Source organism: Phalaenopsis equestris, unplaced genomic scaffold (genome assembly GCF_001263595.1).
Source record: "Phalaenopsis equestris unplaced genomic scaffold, ASM126359v1 Scaffold000041, whole genome shotgun sequence".
Lineage (NCBI taxonomy): Eukaryota > Viridiplantae > Streptophyta > Magnoliopsida > Asparagales > Orchidaceae > Phalaenopsis > Phalaenopsis equestris.
In genome coordinates this window covers 134,947-143,651 of record NW_018164483.1, presented here as the reverse complement: position 1 = coordinate 143,651, position 8,705 = coordinate 134,947, and positions in this window count along the sequence as shown.

Here is an 8,705-nt window from a genome sequence, read left to right as displayed (position 1 = left end):
TATATATATATATATATATATATATATTTGGATTGAATAAAAATAGATTTGTCATGCAAACTCAAACTTAATGAAGCATTACGCATTTGTGGTTGGCAAATAGAGAAGGATAGATTTTGAAATGTATGCAATTTTTGAAATAAAATTATTTTTTCTGGAAATAATTTTATATTGTTTATATTTTAGGGAAAAAAATTTTATCCATGATAACCAACCCACATAACACAAAATACATATTTCTAAGCCAAACACAAGTAAAAGCGAACAAACCTAAAAAATTGCATAATATCAAGTGTAACACTCAAAATTATGTGTGTGTGCGCGCGCGCGTGATGAATGCATAAAACAGATAAGTGTGGCAATGTTCTATAATATAGTCAAAACTGAAAAGTATAATGAGGCAATTGGGCACTGCCATAACACATCTGAATCATAATCAATGCATAAATGAGCTGACATTGTGGGTGCATCAAGCTTCTTTTTATATTGTTTATATTTTAGGGAAAAAAATTTTAATCCATGATAACCAACCCCCATAACATAAAATACATATTTCTAAGCCAAACACATATAAAAGTGAACAAATCTAAAAAATTGCACAATATCACGTGTGACACTCGAAATTATATGTGTGTGTGTGCGAGCGCGTGTTGAATGCATAAAACAAATTAGTGTGGCAATGTTCTACAATATAGTCAAAACTAAAAAGCATAATGAGGCAATTGGGCATTGCCCTAACACATCTAAACCATAATCAATGCATAAATGAGTTGACATTGTGGGTGCATCAAGCTTCATTTAGACTGACCTAGCTCGGGCTTCATCATAATATTTTCACTTCTGATTTCCCTAAATGCAATCACTGTAAATTATTTTTGGCTTTCTTAATTAAAATTATCTTTTATAAAGACAATTATAAAATTCCCCCTATGAAATAAATATTAATATAATAGAAGAAATCTATATAAATTTATAGGCCGACTGCAAATTTTAGTCAAAACAATATGTTTTGCACAATGATTACTAGGAACACAAACTAGAAATCATATTTAGAAAAAAAAAATATATATATTTATTTAGCTTCCTTTATTTAGCTGCCTGATTATATGACATTTATAAATAAAACTCTCCTTTATTCTCCCCGCCGCCTCTCCGACCGCCCATTTGGTCAACAGACAAAAACCAAATAAAACTCTCCTTCCTTCTTCACTAAATCTTTCAACCAGTAATAAAACAAACCCTAATAACCAAAAATCATATTGTCCTCTTGTTTCCGGACGCCGCCACATCATCAAATAACTATAGTGTACCAATACTTAGCAATCCCCTGATTTGGGGGTGTAAATGAGCCGAACGCGAGCGAGCCATGCTCTCGCGTTCGACTCGTTTATATTTCAAGCTCAAAAAGTGTGTTCGTGTTCGGCTCGTTTGCTTAACAAATCAAATACGAGCTGTTCACGAACAAAGAGTCCTTTTAACAACCTTAATCATATAGTCATAAAACAATAAGGATTTGAGCAAGATTTAAAAATCATTATTTATATTAAAACATCATTTGAGTATAATTTAATAAATTTTATTCTATTTTCTTAATCAATATTTTAATTGGTTATAAATCTTTGTAGCCTTGTAGTCAATTAGATTTTTTTTAAATATATATATATATTATTATTTCCAGCCAAACACGAACAAATAAATATTTATTCCTGTTGTTCGTGTTCGGCTCGTTAACTTAGCGAACGAGCCGAACAAGAGGTTTTTAACGAGTCGAGCACGAGCTGTTCGCGAACAACAAGCCGTTTTGACAGCCCTACCCTGATTCACCTCGCCGGTCTCCTCTGACTATGAGATGACCCCCACAATTCTTATTATTTTTTATACTTGAATGCCATCATTGTCATTATTATTATTATTATTATTATTATTATGATTATTATTATTATTACTACTACTACTACGTGTCGTTTTCATTAAGAGTAAGTATCAAAATGGTTCCTCACTACTCTGAAATTAATTTATCATAATTCTCCGTAAGTTGAACAGGATAATTGATAAAATTATGGAATATTACCAATTATCTATATATAATTTGGGCTGTTGCGATCCATATTGACTGCTTTTTGTACTCCGACTATTGGAATTATGTGTGATGGGGTCCATATAATTCTTTTGTTAAATTAATAAAAGGGATATTCAAATACACCTAAAGCGATTCTTATGTAACATATCTGACGCCGAACATTCGTGATATGTAAATATAAGAATTGTGTGGTAATGTATGTAAATGCCCCTTTGAAATTTCAACAAAATATTCAGGTGGCCTATCAATAATAATCGAGAGCTACTCGTTGGACAACTATTGTAAATTTAATTTACTTTGAGTTTTTTTGTTCATTTTATAATCGAAGGTAAAGTTCACAAATTTATGAATCGAATTAGTAGAAGTACAATACAAATTTGTTGAATTAGAAATTATAGCCACACACTCACATATACACATTAGAGCTGATCCGCTATGTCAGCAATAAAGTTGAAATGATTATCAATACAATAAAATTTCAATTAAAATCAAATTATACATACGATCATGAACCCGATTCTCTACAGTGGGATAATATCAATAGGGATAAAATCACACGGGCATAGTAAATGGATTTAGTTTTACGAACCATAGCTAATCAAAATTCCGATGATTGCAATGTTAAATATGAACTCCAACTTGAGGGTTCTATTTTCAAAATACCCCAAAAAATGTAATGAAAACTATTATATATTTAAATTTAAAATCCAAAAATTCAAATGAAATTTCATCAAAAAAATAAATAAATAAATAAACAAACACACCCTTTGCAATCATTTGCTAAGGTTGGAAAGTTTGTAATTCGTATAAGCTCTCAAGAAGCCGGTAATCTTTGCAAGTAAGATTTGGTTTGAGTTCTATGTCAGTGTGATCAGAGTTATATGCCCCACAAAAAAAAAAAAAAAAAAAGGGTTACGACAGAGTCTTTTGATTTGATGGTTTGGTCAATAAATTATGCTATATTATATATTCCAAAAAATTTCATGTCATATTGAACTATGAATTATAGGATATACATGATAGGGCACAAACTTTGATTTAAATTTATCGTTTTCAACAAACATCCACATAAGATATATAAGGTTCCCTTAGACAAATCAACCAATGACTATCAACAAGAATCTCTCTCTTAAGTTGGGTCAATTGCAATTTAAAACACAATAAGTTGTCACAATACACTGTGAAACTAATGATTAGTATTAATAAAAAAATACTCTCCCATTGTAGAATAAGTAATTAACCATAAGAACCTGTGCCTATGGAAAACTTAGGGTCTGTTTGAGGCAGCTTGTGCGCTTTAGGATAAGAAGTTTATCCTGAAACTCGGCCTGCGGGTCGACTTCGGGGGTTGACTCGTGGCCTGCGTTTAGTGTAAAAAACTCAATCTCGGCAAGCAGCGTTTTCAAAAACGTGCAAACCAAAAAGTTAGACGGCATTTTCAAAAATGTCGTCGCAATTATAAGCTGCCCCAAACGGGCCCTTAAACTGAAGATAATAAAGTTCTCATAAAATGTGGGTGAAATCATTGGGTAATGTCTTATCTACAATTGATATATTTTTTTTTCGAACCAAAGAGAACAACTGATATAGTTTCTATGTTGCATAGCTAAATGTGTTTTGATTTAAATTAATTTTTATTAATATAACCACTTCAATGAAATCAGTTATTCATTGATTTGGTAGAAGGTTGAATATTCAATATTGCTTCAAGCCATCACAAGTGTCACTAGTCACCTTCCACAAATTGTTGTCAAATTTAAGGCGAAAACAACGTAAATTCAGAAGAAGAACACAAAGATTTAACGAGGTTCGACAAAGAAGCTTACATCCTCGAGACCGAGCGACGAATTCACTGTTTCAGGAGAGTTACATGGGTGTTGCCCCCGCACTCCCAACCCACATAATGAAACTCCCCCGATTAGATAGATCCTTCCGCTCCACTTCGCTCCAGCATCTGTCTCATTATGGTATATGAGTCATATCTAGCAAATCTCCATCTTGGCAAATATCCAACCCCTTAGGAGAAATAGCCATACCTAACAATTCTCCACCTTGGCGAATGTCCAACCCCTTAAGAGAAATCTCCACCTTGCGAATATCCAGCCCCTTAGGAGAAAAATCTCATGAAGTTTTTTACACCGAAAGTGGGTTTGGCAACCATGCCAATTAGCAACTGCAAACATTCAACAAGTTCAAGTAACACAAGAACTTGTTGAAAATATTTGGCTTGGTCAATTTTCCTGCTGCATTTTCATCATATGATTCGATAGAGTGAACTTCACTTACAACTGGACTCCCCAACAGTTTATAGATATTACCATCAGGTTTTATAGTCTGCAATGTCTTTAAAATTCCTCATTGTGCCAACAAATCCTTCACCCCAGATTGCCACAATCCGAAGTTCTCAGTTTCATCGAACTTCATTATCTCGAATTTTGCATCATACATTGTCTTTTCAAATTAATCATGCAATGACCTTTTTCCTGTCTTGTATTGAAACAAAACACACCACAAATAAATTCAAATAAAACTGAAATTTCCTCTATCAATTGCAGCAATTTTCCTGCAGTTTCCCATGATTCATAAATCAAATCTTTCACACGAAGCACATTTGCTGTTTGCACGAAAATCTGGCTGAAATACTGCGGACATCGGCCAAACTCCAACTGTCACAATTTCTCCTGCGACAAACCTGCTAAAAATCCGCGAAATTCGCGAACTCCATCTGTCGCAATTCCTCCTGCGACAAACTTGTGAACTTCGATGGTCGAGCACCACCTGTCGCAACTGCACCTGCCACAACTCTACTTACGACAAACTTGCGAACTCCGCTGACCAAGCAACACTTGTCGAAACTGCATCTGTCGCAACTCCTCATGCGACAAACTTGTAAACACCGCTGATTGAACACATCTGTCGCAACTGCACCTGCTGCAACTCTACATGCGACAAACTAGAGAACTCCGCTGGTCGAGCACCACCTGTCGCAACTGCACCTGCCGCAACTCCTCCTGCAAAAAAACTTGTGAACTCTGCTGATCGAGCACCACCTATCGCAACTGCACTTGCCGCAACTCTATATGCGACAAACTTCGAACTCCACTGCCGAGAACCACCTGTCGCAACTCCTGGACAAACTTACAAACTCCGCTAGTCGAGCACCATCTGTCGCAACTGCACCTGCCGCAGCTCCTCCTGCGACAAACTTGTGAACTCTGCTCCTTCTCACTATGGTGCTCTCGCACGTCGCTCCAGCAAAATAATTTGCTTTCAGGATCCTTTCTTCAGCAGCATAGCACAAGTTCCGCTAGCATAAATGAAAGATTTCTTTCCTTTCTTGCCTCTGCCTGCAGCCATAGAAAAAATAGCCTCTAACCAAACTAACTCCTTCCAAGAATTAACCCTCCAGCCAAGGGAAAATCCAGAGGGAATATTCATCTGGTAGGAAGGAAAGATTCCTTTATTCCTTCCCTTCCTCCCAAAAAATCCAAAAGAATATTCCTCCAGTGCAAATCAAAGATTCCTTGATCCCTTCCTTTTCATCCACCCAAAACTGCCACAACTGCCTCGCGAACTGCTATGACCGGCTGATTCATGTTTGCAAAACCTCTGGAACCGCCAAAATCCTCCCGCGCTCCCCTGCTGTGGTTCCCGTCTGAAGCGATTTGGCAGGCGGAGAATTCCTTCGCTGCAGAACTCCTCCCGTGGCAAAACCTCACCAAAATCCTCTATCGCGCGCAAGGCCGAACTCTGTGTGGCGCGATGTTATGTCGCGAAGCCTTCTCGGTCGGGAACTGGGAAGCCCTTTGATCGAAAACTTCTCTGCGTCACGGAAGAACCCCTGACCCGCAATTGGCCTCTATCGCGATCCAAATATGCTGCTCCTGCTATCGCGATTCCTCTGGTCAGGCGAAATGCTGGCAAAAACCTCGGCAAGGTCGCGAACGCCGAGCGCCTCTATGATTCCTCGCTGGACTCCTCCAAGCCGTACCCTTCGCTTATGCCTATCGCGTGAGCGCCGCTAACTAGACCTTATGTCCGAACGCCGATCCCTGCGATTAAACCTCCTCCTGTCAAATCCCAAATCGTTTTTCTTACTTCCTGCACCGCCAAAGTTTTCTTCCTTGCCCTAGAACCTTGCTCCGATACAAATTGTTGTGAAATTAGGGCGAAGAAAACATACAATCGACACAAAAACAAAAGAACACGGAAATTTAACGAGGTTCAACAAAGATGCCTACATTCTCGGGAGCGAGCGGCGAATTCACTATTTCAGACGAGTTACATACCCATAGGGTTACACATATATTTATAGATAAAACCCACAGATAATTACAAAGAAACCCTCGCTCCCCCAACCCACTAATCCAAGAGACACATTTTCACACTAAGAGACACACATCTTCATTCTTGGAGACACCCCTCTCCAAATCCAAGAGACTCCAAATTCCTGGTATATTAGCCATACCTAACACGAATCATCTGTGAAAGTAGTCACGAATCCTGTTTTGCAAGCTGGCTCATAAAAATAAGATTTCTATTCAAACTTTGAACATATCGAACATCAATAAGATTCTAGATTGTTTTATTTAATAACCTGATATCAACAACATAATTTCCTATGCTATTGCAGGCCTTGCTATCTCACAGATAAAATTTCCCTATATCACTCTAAGCGTAGTTTTTAAACACCACTTTATTGGGGCACACATGAAAAGAGGCACCTAAATATATTATCCAAGATTCAATGCTGACTAGGGATGACACCAGGGAGTCACTTTAGATTTCTTCGATGGAGACATTTGTAGACAGATTATTTTCTTGTCCTCCACCAACAGATTTCCTTAGAGCTTTGCAGTCCTTTTTTAAAATGTCCTTTCTTACTACAATTCCAACATTCTTCTCTGCTTGACTCGGGCTTTCAACTCTTGGACTTGGATCTGTCTCTGTCTATTTTTTTTTCAGATTTCTTCTTCTGTTATCAGCATTCAGTGCAGAACTTGATGATTTATCATTCGCTAATTTTCTGTGAACTACTTCATTTAGTATCAGGCCCACGACGTCATCGAAGTTAAACTTTGAATTCCTTAAAGAATTACTTACCATCGTGGACAAACCATCCCAACTATCCGATAATGAAGATAACATCATCAATTCATTGACATCATCATCAAATTTGATTCTCATAAAACACAATTAGCTCATCACAGTATTGAAATTATTCAGATGTTATGCCGCTAACTGCTTTTCATCATATTCATGTTGAGTAGCTTCTTCATAAAAAAAATCTTAATTGAATTAGAAGGTTTTTCATACAATTTAGTCAGTGTCACCATGAGATCCACCATAGTTTTCTCATTTACAAGGTTGAACATAATAAATGAGGACAATGACAATTAAATCAAACCCAGTGTCATTAGATCCAGCATTTCCCATTCCTCCAAAAGCATAGACTCAAGCTTTATTGTAATTCCTTATAGTGACAAGTATAATTTTATTTGATACAATAAATTCCACTTGCATTTTCCATAATATGAAGTTCGTCCCATCCAACTTCTCCACTTTGAACCCTGCTTCGTCGGTCATTGTTCCCACTCAAATGGAATATTGTGATTCCACTGTGTTAATGAAAACTCTGGAAGGATCTCCTTCCAACTTCTCAACGGCTTAGAATCAATTAAAAATCTAAACGACGCCACGAAATATGATCGCGTAGATTCGAGAAAACCGGAACGAACTTACAAAATGAAGCATAACAAGAAACAAACCAGAAAAACACACAAAAATTTAATGTGTAAAGGCCTGACAACGGTGAAAAATTACAGAGCTACACCACCAGAAAAAACTTTGCTAAAAAATCCAAGAGTTTATAGAGAACACATTCAATTTTCAATCTTCTCTCAAAAAAATTTACAAAACCTTGTTCCAAACTCTTCCTTCTCTAATCTGACACGAGAAATGCACGTTAAAATCATTAAAATCCTCCTCAGCGACACTTCTCGCTTTCACCGGGATGTTGCCGAAGAATGCACAGAAAGAAGTCATAGCATACACTGCTCAATTTGTCTCTTAAAACCAAAATCGTGTGATAACTTCTTCAGACGCATAAGTGTCGAGACTTGTCGCCTAAGCGCCATGTTTACTGGAGAAAAAAATGCTTTATAAATAAATTGGGTGCTTGAACGCTCACAACTCAACACAAAAGCATTGGGTACTCGGTCCTCTGTGTGAGGTACTCTCCAAACCAAGCTCCACACCTAACATCTAAATGACATAATGTATTGCTTCTCATATAAAGAAACTTTATTTCTATAATTTATGGGCATTTTTAATGTTTGACTCAACAGTTGACATTGAAACTAACCTCATCAAAAAACATATAACCTCACCTCTTTGGTCTTTTTACATCTTCTCTATTTTTTGTTGCGGACTATGTTACCAAACGTGTTTTGTGGTAGCTTTTGCTAAAACGTTATTAATTTGTACATGAAATTTTTATTTATATTATGCTTGAACCTTAATTCTCTTTTTTTTTTGGATGATAATGAAAATTGTACAAATAAAAAATTATTGAAACACAATAAATTTTCTATTTGAAAGAACTTGAGCATTAAATAAATTTATA